This window comes from Hyla sarda, chromosome 2, assembly GCF_029499605.1.
Source record: "Hyla sarda isolate aHylSar1 chromosome 2, aHylSar1.hap1, whole genome shotgun sequence".
Taxonomy (NCBI): domain Eukaryota; kingdom Metazoa; phylum Chordata; class Amphibia; order Anura; family Hylidae; genus Hyla; species Hyla sarda.
The window spans coordinates 23,166,010-23,174,958 of record NC_079190.1 but is presented as its reverse complement, the minus strand read 5'-3'; the positions used below and the strand labels follow the sequence as shown (position 1 = coordinate 23,174,958).

At 44.6% G+C, this 8,949-nt stretch overlaps 1 protein-coding gene across 2 annotated transcripts in view; it reads left to right on the top strand.

The window, feature by feature from the left end:
* The first annotated feature begins 350 nt into the window (after window positions 1-350).
* ME3 (malic enzyme 3) overlaps window positions 351-8,949 on the top strand; it is a 212,023-nt gene continuing 203,424 nt past the window's right edge. Inside the window, exon 1 of one of the 2 annotated variants that reach the window (XM_056561390.1) lies at window positions 351-476. The gene's annotated coding sequence lies outside the window, so the exon portion shown is untranslated. The other variant, XM_056561391.1, reaches the window with a different exon arrangement.

The window sequence follows — 8,949 nt, the reverse complement described above, 5'->3', positions numbered from 1 at the left end:
CATCTTATCCCCTATCCTTATCCTAGGGGATAAGATGTCTAGGGGTGGAGTACCCCTTTAAGGAGTAAAAAAAAAAAAAATACATGAAAAACACCAGTAAAAATGCTGTCCATTTTTAATTCAATTTTTATGTAAAAACATCCACCCCAACCTACACTAATGGTAGGCCCCTTTCACACTACAGGTATCATCCTACAGGTAAAATCCTCCGTTATTACTCCCGGCAAAAAGTCCTGAAAGCGGCCGTCAAAAAATCCCATTCATGTCTGGGTTTGTAGGTCTCAGGTTTCTGCGTTAGCATTAAAATAGATTGTCCGCCCTCAGCTCTTGTTCTGCTCAATAAAGTTGTTGAAGAAAAAAAAAAGCGACAAAAAAAAAAAAAAACAGCCTTGTCTGTGTCCTAATACAGAGCATTGCATTTAACTCCTGCCTTGCTGAGTGCAACTGCTGCTGGTCCGTACAGAGAGAGCCTGGAGGTAACTGACACAAAGAAGGCGGACATGTCTGCAGCCTTTGTCTGACGTCTTGGGATTTCCTTGCAGGGATACATTGGGTCCTTGTGCATTTTATTGCCCTTGTTGGATGCATTGTGGCATGCGCCATACATTCTAACCTTATAATGGGGCAGGTCGGTGCAGGTAGATACAGGAACGCCTTTTTTTTTTTAGGGGGTTGAATATTTTGTTTTGGTGGGATGACGTTAAAGTACGAAACTGTGCTGGGATCTCCGTGTTTAACCCTTGCATGCCTGCACGATACAGATCAGGTTTCCTGTCGCCTGATTAAAATAGGGTTATACATAACGCAGGCCTGGGGGGGGGTTGGCGCAATGATGTATGTGTGTATGGTGTCTTATTTAAAGGGGCCCTAGCTTGCTGGCAATGTCTTGTTTACGTGGGGTCTTGGGAGAATTAAGGGCCTGTCCTTGCAGATGTTTCTTAAGATTATCTTGGCTGCGTCTATGTAATCCGAAACTACGTCGCAAAACGCCAAATTGATTTGATTTTTTGTCTGGAAATTTCATGTCGGAAGCAAAGTTTTCTGCTGGAAGAGACTGCGTTTACGTCTCTACACCCAGGGGTGTAACTTGAGCACCCGGGCCCAGATACCTAAGGGACCCCAAAGACCCCTCTGACACATAAGAAAACTCTTGTCTTTTAGGGTACCGTCCCACGTAGCGTACGTGATGCAGCTGCGTATTTTCCTTCCCATTAAAGTAGCAAAATACGCAGCAGCATCAAAGGCGCAGCTGCTTACTTTCCTACCCATTGAAGTCAATGGGCAGAAAAAATGCACCGCAGCAACAAATCCGTTATGTAGGACTGTACCCTATAACAAAGTCTGCCCTAAAGCCTTAGGGTATGTTCACATGGCGGAAAAATTTGGCTCGGAAATACGGTTGCAGCAGAGTCCCATTATTTTCAATGGGATTTAGCTGCACCGTGGAATTTCCGCAGCGGAAACATTAAGAAATTCTGATTCCGTCCCTTGCTCTCATATTATGGGGTTGTCAGAGATGAGGGCCATTGAAGTGGCATCCCCCAACCAGTGGCTCTCGAGCTGTTATAAAACTACAACCCCTAGTCTGGACATGCTGGGAGTTGTTGGTTTGCCTCGGTTAGGTTAGTGTTTCCCAACCAGTGTTCCTCCAGCTGTTGCAAAAGTACAACTTCCAGCCAAAGGCTGTCTGGGCATGCTGGGAGTTGTAGTTTTGCAACAGTGGAGGCACCCTGGTGGGGAAACAGTGGGTTAGTTAAACATGGCTTTAAAGTCACCATAAATTGTCCTTTCTAGTCCATTCACATGTACAGTATGCTGCGCAGATTTGATTATTTAAAATTGATTAAAATTATTTTGGGCTGTTTCTTCGAACTGTCTGTTTATGCCAATTTGTGGGGCAACCGATATGGCTACCGACAATGGTTGTCGCACAACCTTCCTGGAGTCCTGAATAGCAAATCTGCTACTGCTTTGCAACTAGGTAGATTTGCTATTCAGGGTACAGGAAAAGCTGGTTAACCCCCCTGTATAAGCTGTAAGGGTCTACTCACACAGCAGAACTTCCACAAGTGGAATTCTGCCTCAAATTAAAGCCCATAGACTTCTAAGGGGTTCCGCACTGCAGGAGTCAAGTCCTGGGGGAAAAAAAGTGTGGGAACTCACCCAAGATTTTCACTTAAAGCGGTACTCTGCTCCTAGACATCTTATCCCTTATCCAAAGGATAGGGGATAAGATGTCTGATCGTGGGGGTTCCACCGCTGGGGACCCCCGTGTTCTCCCTGCTGCACCCGGCATTTGTTTAGAGTGTTGGGTGACGCACCGAAGGCTCGTGACATCATGGCCATGCCCCTTAATGCAAGTCTATGGGATGGGGCGTGATGGCTGTCAAGCCATCCTTCCATAGACTTGCATTAAGGGGGCATGGCAGTGACGTCAGGAGCCTCTGCCCCCTTCGCCAGTCATTAGGCACTGAGCGAAGTTCGCTCTGTGCACCGAATGTCTGGGGTGCTGCAACTGAGATCGCGGGAGTCCCCAGTGGTGGGACCCCTGTGATCAGACATCTTATCCCCTATCCTTTGGATAAAGGATAAGATGTCAAGGGGCAGAGTACCCTTTAAGGGCTGGTCCTGCAGGACTCCTTCTAATAGGAACTGTGTTCTTGCTGTGGAAAAAGTGCAGGAACTCCGTTCCCATTAGTTCCTGCAGGACTTAAGCCCTGCCGCTTTCAAGCAGAAATTCAGTAGTGTGAATGGGAGTGCGGAATCCCATAGAAGTCTATGGGCTTTAACTTGAGGCTGAATTCCGCAAGCTGAAATTGTGCCGTGTAAATAGATCCTTATGGCTCATACACGCTACGGTCTGATTGTTCTCAATATTGCAGCTGGTGGACGATTTTACCACAGCACACCACGGTTTTCAGTCCGGCAACAGAAACGGATACGGTCCAAAAATAACCAAACCGGAGTCACTAGCTTACTCATTGACATGAATGGGGTAAAGCACGGGTCCGGTGGGGATTCGGGCAGCAGCTGATTTTCAAATTCTCCCACTGAATCTAGCTGCTGTATACCCAAACGTGATGTGAATGCAGCCTTAGGCTATCCTAATTAAAGAATTCACACTGTACCTGGTAAGTGCCATCGTTTTTTCTTGCTTATGGACTTGCAGCCTTAGGCTATGTCCATGTGGCAACAGGGCCCGGAAAACTTGCTGGCATCAGTTGATTAAAAACAAACAATGTTTTCCAGTGGAGTACCCCTTCAAGGACTCAACATAGTCAACTTGCGACCACATTTTTTGGGTACCGCACAGAAACAATGAGGGAGATTTATCAAAACCTGTACAGAGAGAAAGTTCACAGTTGCCCATAGCAACCAATCAGATCACTTTAATTTTTGAGAGGCCTTTATAAAAAATAAAAGAAGTGATCTGATGCTATGGGCAACTGGTCAACTTTCCCCCCCAATATGCCTTCGGGAAATAGACCAAACATAGTCGCTAGTAGAATACGATCGATCCTCTGTACTCAGTGGGCCCGCTGGAGGTCTGCCATGGTTGGCCGATATCCCGTTGTTTTCTGAAGATTGCAGATTCTGTATACCTCCGATATGTGCCTCCTAGGTCTCCCCCTAAATATCCTCTAACTTTGTAATATACTTTGGGGAAAAATGTATTTCCAAAATGTTGATATTTTTGGGCCTGTGACTGTACAGTGTTTCCATGCACATGCCCATAGACAGCAATGAGTTTAGGGGGTCTGTATTATAGTGTATCGGTCATCGCACGTGAGGCGAGGGCTGCCGTCCAAGCCTGTGGTAGTGTCTCTGGTTGTCATGGAAACATTAGCCGTCTCTATTGCTGGATTACAACATAGCGTAATCCTCGTAGGGACTGTTTACACTACAAGCACCAGAGGAAACATTCATGGTCACTTGTCACATACTGGGGTCAGACTAATCGCGCCAAATTCAGACCCAAGTAAACGATCAAGGGGGGGGGGGGGAATGCCCCCCTTTTTTTTTTCCTTTTACAATAATGGGATCTGGAGTATAAAATAATCTGGATTACCAGACAATTTAAGAAAAGCAAAAACTATAAAAATTAGACTAGGATTTTGTGCAATTGTTTTGTTGCTTTTTGTTTTGTTATGTTCATACAGCGGACTATTTTCAGAATGTTCTACTGGAACACACGGCCAGAATCTTGATTTCCCTGGCAGATGTTTCCGCCATGGAAATTCCACCATGTCCACGGTGCAGCAGAATCTCATTAAAAACAATGGGACTCTGCTACAACTTAATTTCAGAGCTGAATTTTTCTGCCGGATGCGGCTCTGTGTGAATGAGGCCTTACTTACAAGTCATACATGTAATGCTGCGATTTTTTTACCTCCAATTGTAGGCAATGGATTCCTTGTAGAGAAAGCTCCAGGATAATGGGGCAATGTAAAACCAGAGGAGTCTTTTTCTTGTTCTGTAGCGATTCCAGATTGTTTAATTATGCTGTGCCGCAAAGAAAAATTCTGGACTTTCAGATGCCGAATTAAAGGGTATTTTATGCAAAGGGAAATTCAGAAGCATTTGAATTTTTTAGATTGCCATGGGTTGTGGCAGCCATGTGGACGAAACCACACTCAAGTCTTCTGGCCAATTGCTGAACGAGTTTGCCGGTGATGGCACAGTTTTACCAACAAACTTAGGTGACCACTGGTTCACAGCATTTGGATCCAGACTTTCTCACATTATGGTTGGTGTTAGGCTGGTTATAGAGGATCCACCATTCTCCATGGGGGCAGCCAGTAGCGTACATACAGTAAAAGAAAGAGGACCCCATAGAAAATAACGACATGGGCCTCCTATTATGGCATCTTATTTTGCCCCTTAGAACAGAAAGGTCTGGTGTATATTCCCTTTGCTTTCCATGACCCATTGGGCCATTATCCCCCTCCATTAATTTCCTGACAATACAGTTTCCTGGAGAGTGGAGTTTCACTCAGTTTCTTACCAATAAAGAAAGTAATGGGACCAACTAGGACAGGGCCTCCTTTCTCCAAGGGCCCCATAGCAGCCACATGGTCTGCCACAATGGTACATATGCCCTTGGGGGCAGCCCAGTGGTCCTTAGATGTACCTGATGGGGAAAATGGGAATCAGACAAGGCAGGATTTCGGCATCCATTCCATGGCTGAAGCACCCTGCTCCCCTCACCATAGAACCCCATTGGTTATTTAAGGTCAGTTCAGTAGACCCTAGAGGCCTTGGTAGTGAAGTAGTAATGGCGAAGCTGACTGAATTGTAGACATCTGAAACTGGCCTTAATTTCACTGGAGATAAGCGGCAACAGAGTTATCTGGCATCTGCTTTTCTCCCTCCATAGAAATGACATTCCCCTTTGGCCAGACTTTGAGTCAGTGAAGATTATGGTTGCATTTTAGATCTTATAGAGGTTTTGGGGTTGGTAATTTTTCCCAGATGTGTCTTTGTGAACATTATCAATATCGGCTCCTAAATACCAGATCACTATCTATGGCTTACCGTACCACTGATCCTTTGGTTCTGTAGAGGTCTAAAATCACAATGTACTTCATCGGAGTAAAGAAGTGTCAGACTATTCTCTGAAGACTCTTATCTGGCCCAGACGTCAATGCGCCTCCACTACTTATCTGCATGGAACATGCGAGCTGGGACGTGGCCTCTATATCCCGTCCCAACTTCTAACACAAAAACCTCATGTAACATGGACAAATGCTTTTTATTTTTATTAAAGGGGTTTTCTTCTTTGTTCAATCTCTGCTTGTTAGTGGGGTCACTTGACAATAAGATGACTCTACAGTGTTCCTCCTGCCAGGAAGTCCAACAATCAGTTGTAATCTGTTGGGAAACCTTGGTGGAAGTGTTTAATTTCCCTGCAGCGCCACCACAGGGGAAGTCAAGCAATACAAGGTGCCCATTAATGGCTGGGTATTGTCTGTGTAATGCAGGACAGGTGCTCCAGAGCGAGAATCCACTCTGGCCAAGACATGATGATCCAGAAAAGAGGACCCCCCCTCTATTAATATAGAAATCACTACTAAGTCTATATAAAAGGGGAACGCATCCTTGTTTGCCCACAAACCTAAAAGATGGCTTCCTGGCCACTTCTGGTCTGTTTGTGGCAACCAAAGATGGTAGGGAAGCTGAAAAGGGCAGACAGCGCTATACCTTTTATGCAACTCCCATTATCAGTGGGAGTTACCAAATTACGTAAGTCAGCCATCTTGTCTCCATTTGGCTTCCCAACCATCTACAGTCACCTCAAACAGACCATAGGTAGGAAGCCACATTTAGGTCTGTGGGCCAACCCCATTAAGTAAAATTGAAGACAAAGATTTATATTATACTATATCAGGGAGCATGCGTAGGGCCATAGGTTGCATCAAAGTTGCACAGATGTGTAGCACAGCACCCAGAGCCCTTTAGGCCCCAAATCTGTGCCTGTCCAACAACCAAATCGGTATCTCCTTCACCTGCAAACCATTTGTATTGATTTCAATGGAAAACTGCTTGTCCATTCACACATCATTTCATTTTTCAGGCACTGCTTTGGAAATCCATGTGAATTCCACTTAAGAATCCACACCTGATTTTGAATAATGCATCAAAATTGTATGGAGATTTCGGATGCCTAGTCAGTGTGAATTCTTAATTAAAGGCGTAATCCATAGAACTGAACTTATCAGATCCTTATCCCCTATCCACAAGATAGGGGATAAGTGTCTTATCACAGTTGGTCCGACTGCTGAGACCCCCCGCAACCTCTTGTATGCAGCTGCATCTACTTACCCATCCTGGACAAGTGCAAGTGATGGCCCTTTCAGCCAATCAATGGCTGGGGCAGGACATCGATGTGGCCAGTTATTGGCTGAGCGAGTTGTCACTTGTGTCCCCCCCCCCCCCAGAAAGGTGACTGCCTGAGCACGCTGATGACGGGTAAGTAGACTGGCCCCGTAAGGTGATCAAGGGAGGGGGGTCCCAGCGATACGACCACCCACGATCAGACACTTATCCCCTACCCTATTACAACAACAGAAACTGCAATAGAACCACACAGAAAACCCTATTGTACTCCATCCACCATTATGTATGACACAAATTTCCTGATGCCATTTTTTAAAGACTGGATAACAATACTTTTATTTAAAATCTAAACTTTTATTTAATTTATATAAACTAACTCAGGCTGTGTTCCCTAATTACTCCTAAAACCCCTCAATGTCAGAGCTTTAAAAAGCTTTTACCTTTTTATTCTTGCTCACAATGCAATCTCCCCGCAGGAGAAAGTGGGCGTTTCTTAGCAGGCATGACATCACTGAAGCCTGCTGGGGACCACTTCCGCCCTCAGCTGGTTGCAGTGCTATAATGAATAGAAGACCTCAAGCTCTGTGCATCTTTCAGTGTAGCTCTGTGCATCTTTCAGCGAGGCTCTTTGCATCTTTCAGCGAGGCTCTTTGCATCTTTCAGCGAGGCTCTTTGCATCTTTCAGCGAGGCTCTTTGCATCTTTCAGCGAGGCTCTTTGCATCTTTCAGCGAGGCTCTTTGCATCTTTCAGCGAGGCTCTTTGCATCTTTCAGCGAGGCTCTATGCATCTTTCAGCGTGGCTCTATGCATCTTTCAGCGTGCGTGGCTCTATGCATCTTTCAGCGTGGCTCTATGCATCTTTCAGCGTGGCTCTATGCATCTTTCAGCGAGGTTCTGTGCAGCTGTCAATCAAGTTCCGTGCAGAGAAATGCTTCCTGGGTTTGGTCTCCTGCCAGGTCGGGAGGAGACCAAACTCACTTTATTAATTGTGGCAGGGAACAGAACAGAGCCACCTAGTGGCCGTTTTTTTTCTATTACATTTTAAACATATTTATGTTGATAAATTTAAAAGCAAGTGAATGGGAAAGTGTCTGCTAATTACACAAAGAACAATATATTAAAAGTTTTACTTGGTGACAGGTACAGTACTCTTTAAGTACTCACAATACTTATCCGCATATATTGGAATAGGTATCAAGACATTTACACGAATACGGAATACGTATCAGGACATTCCTGATTATTGGTTAATTTTGTGCATACACTATACGAAGTATACTATATACAAATTTCAGACAGCCGAGAGGAGACATTGCGGTATATTTCAGGCTCTGTCCATACTGGTGTCATTCTGCGGTGCCGACTAACCATATTTGGCCAGACTAGCGACGCATGCTGCGCCATTTATGCAGTCAAAAGTGTTAAAAATTTCAGCAAAGGCCCCCAATGGAGGCGGAAGTGTGAACAGAGCCTTGCAATAATTAATAACCTGTAATGCTTCATATACTCAACATCTTGTGGCTCCATGCTGGGTGCTCAATGTGCCGCCATATGGTGTCCCGGTATGGTACAGTTTTTATGTTTTACGGAACTTTTTAGAATTCTGTTATTTGGCACTAATCCAAGCGCCAAATCTCTGTAAAAAAAAAAAAAAATCGGAGATATATGAGGATATCATAAGGCCAGACAGACTTGTAAGGATGCAGTATTATGAAAAAATACTTACAAGGCTTCATGAAGCCGTATGTACTTAGTAAAATTAGACATTTTTGCTTTTTTTTTTTTTTTTTTTTTTTAAATAAAGTTTTGCAGTTCTAGAACTACACACAAGGTCATTGCTCCTCTGGTTTTTGTTTTTACCTTGGTAGGTGGCGGAAGACAGGGACGTCAAATTCTTGCCAACCATGTATTAAATAATATTTACCCATAAATACCGTATGATCGAACTACGGTAGCAAAAAAAAAAGTTTTCTTGGAAAGCAAGGTGTCTATGGATTAATCGGCCTTCTCTATAAAATTGCATAGGGCAGTGTTTTCCAAGCAGGGTGCCTCCAGCTGTTGCAAAACTACAACTCCCAGCATGCCCGGACAGCCAAGGGCTGTCCGGGCATG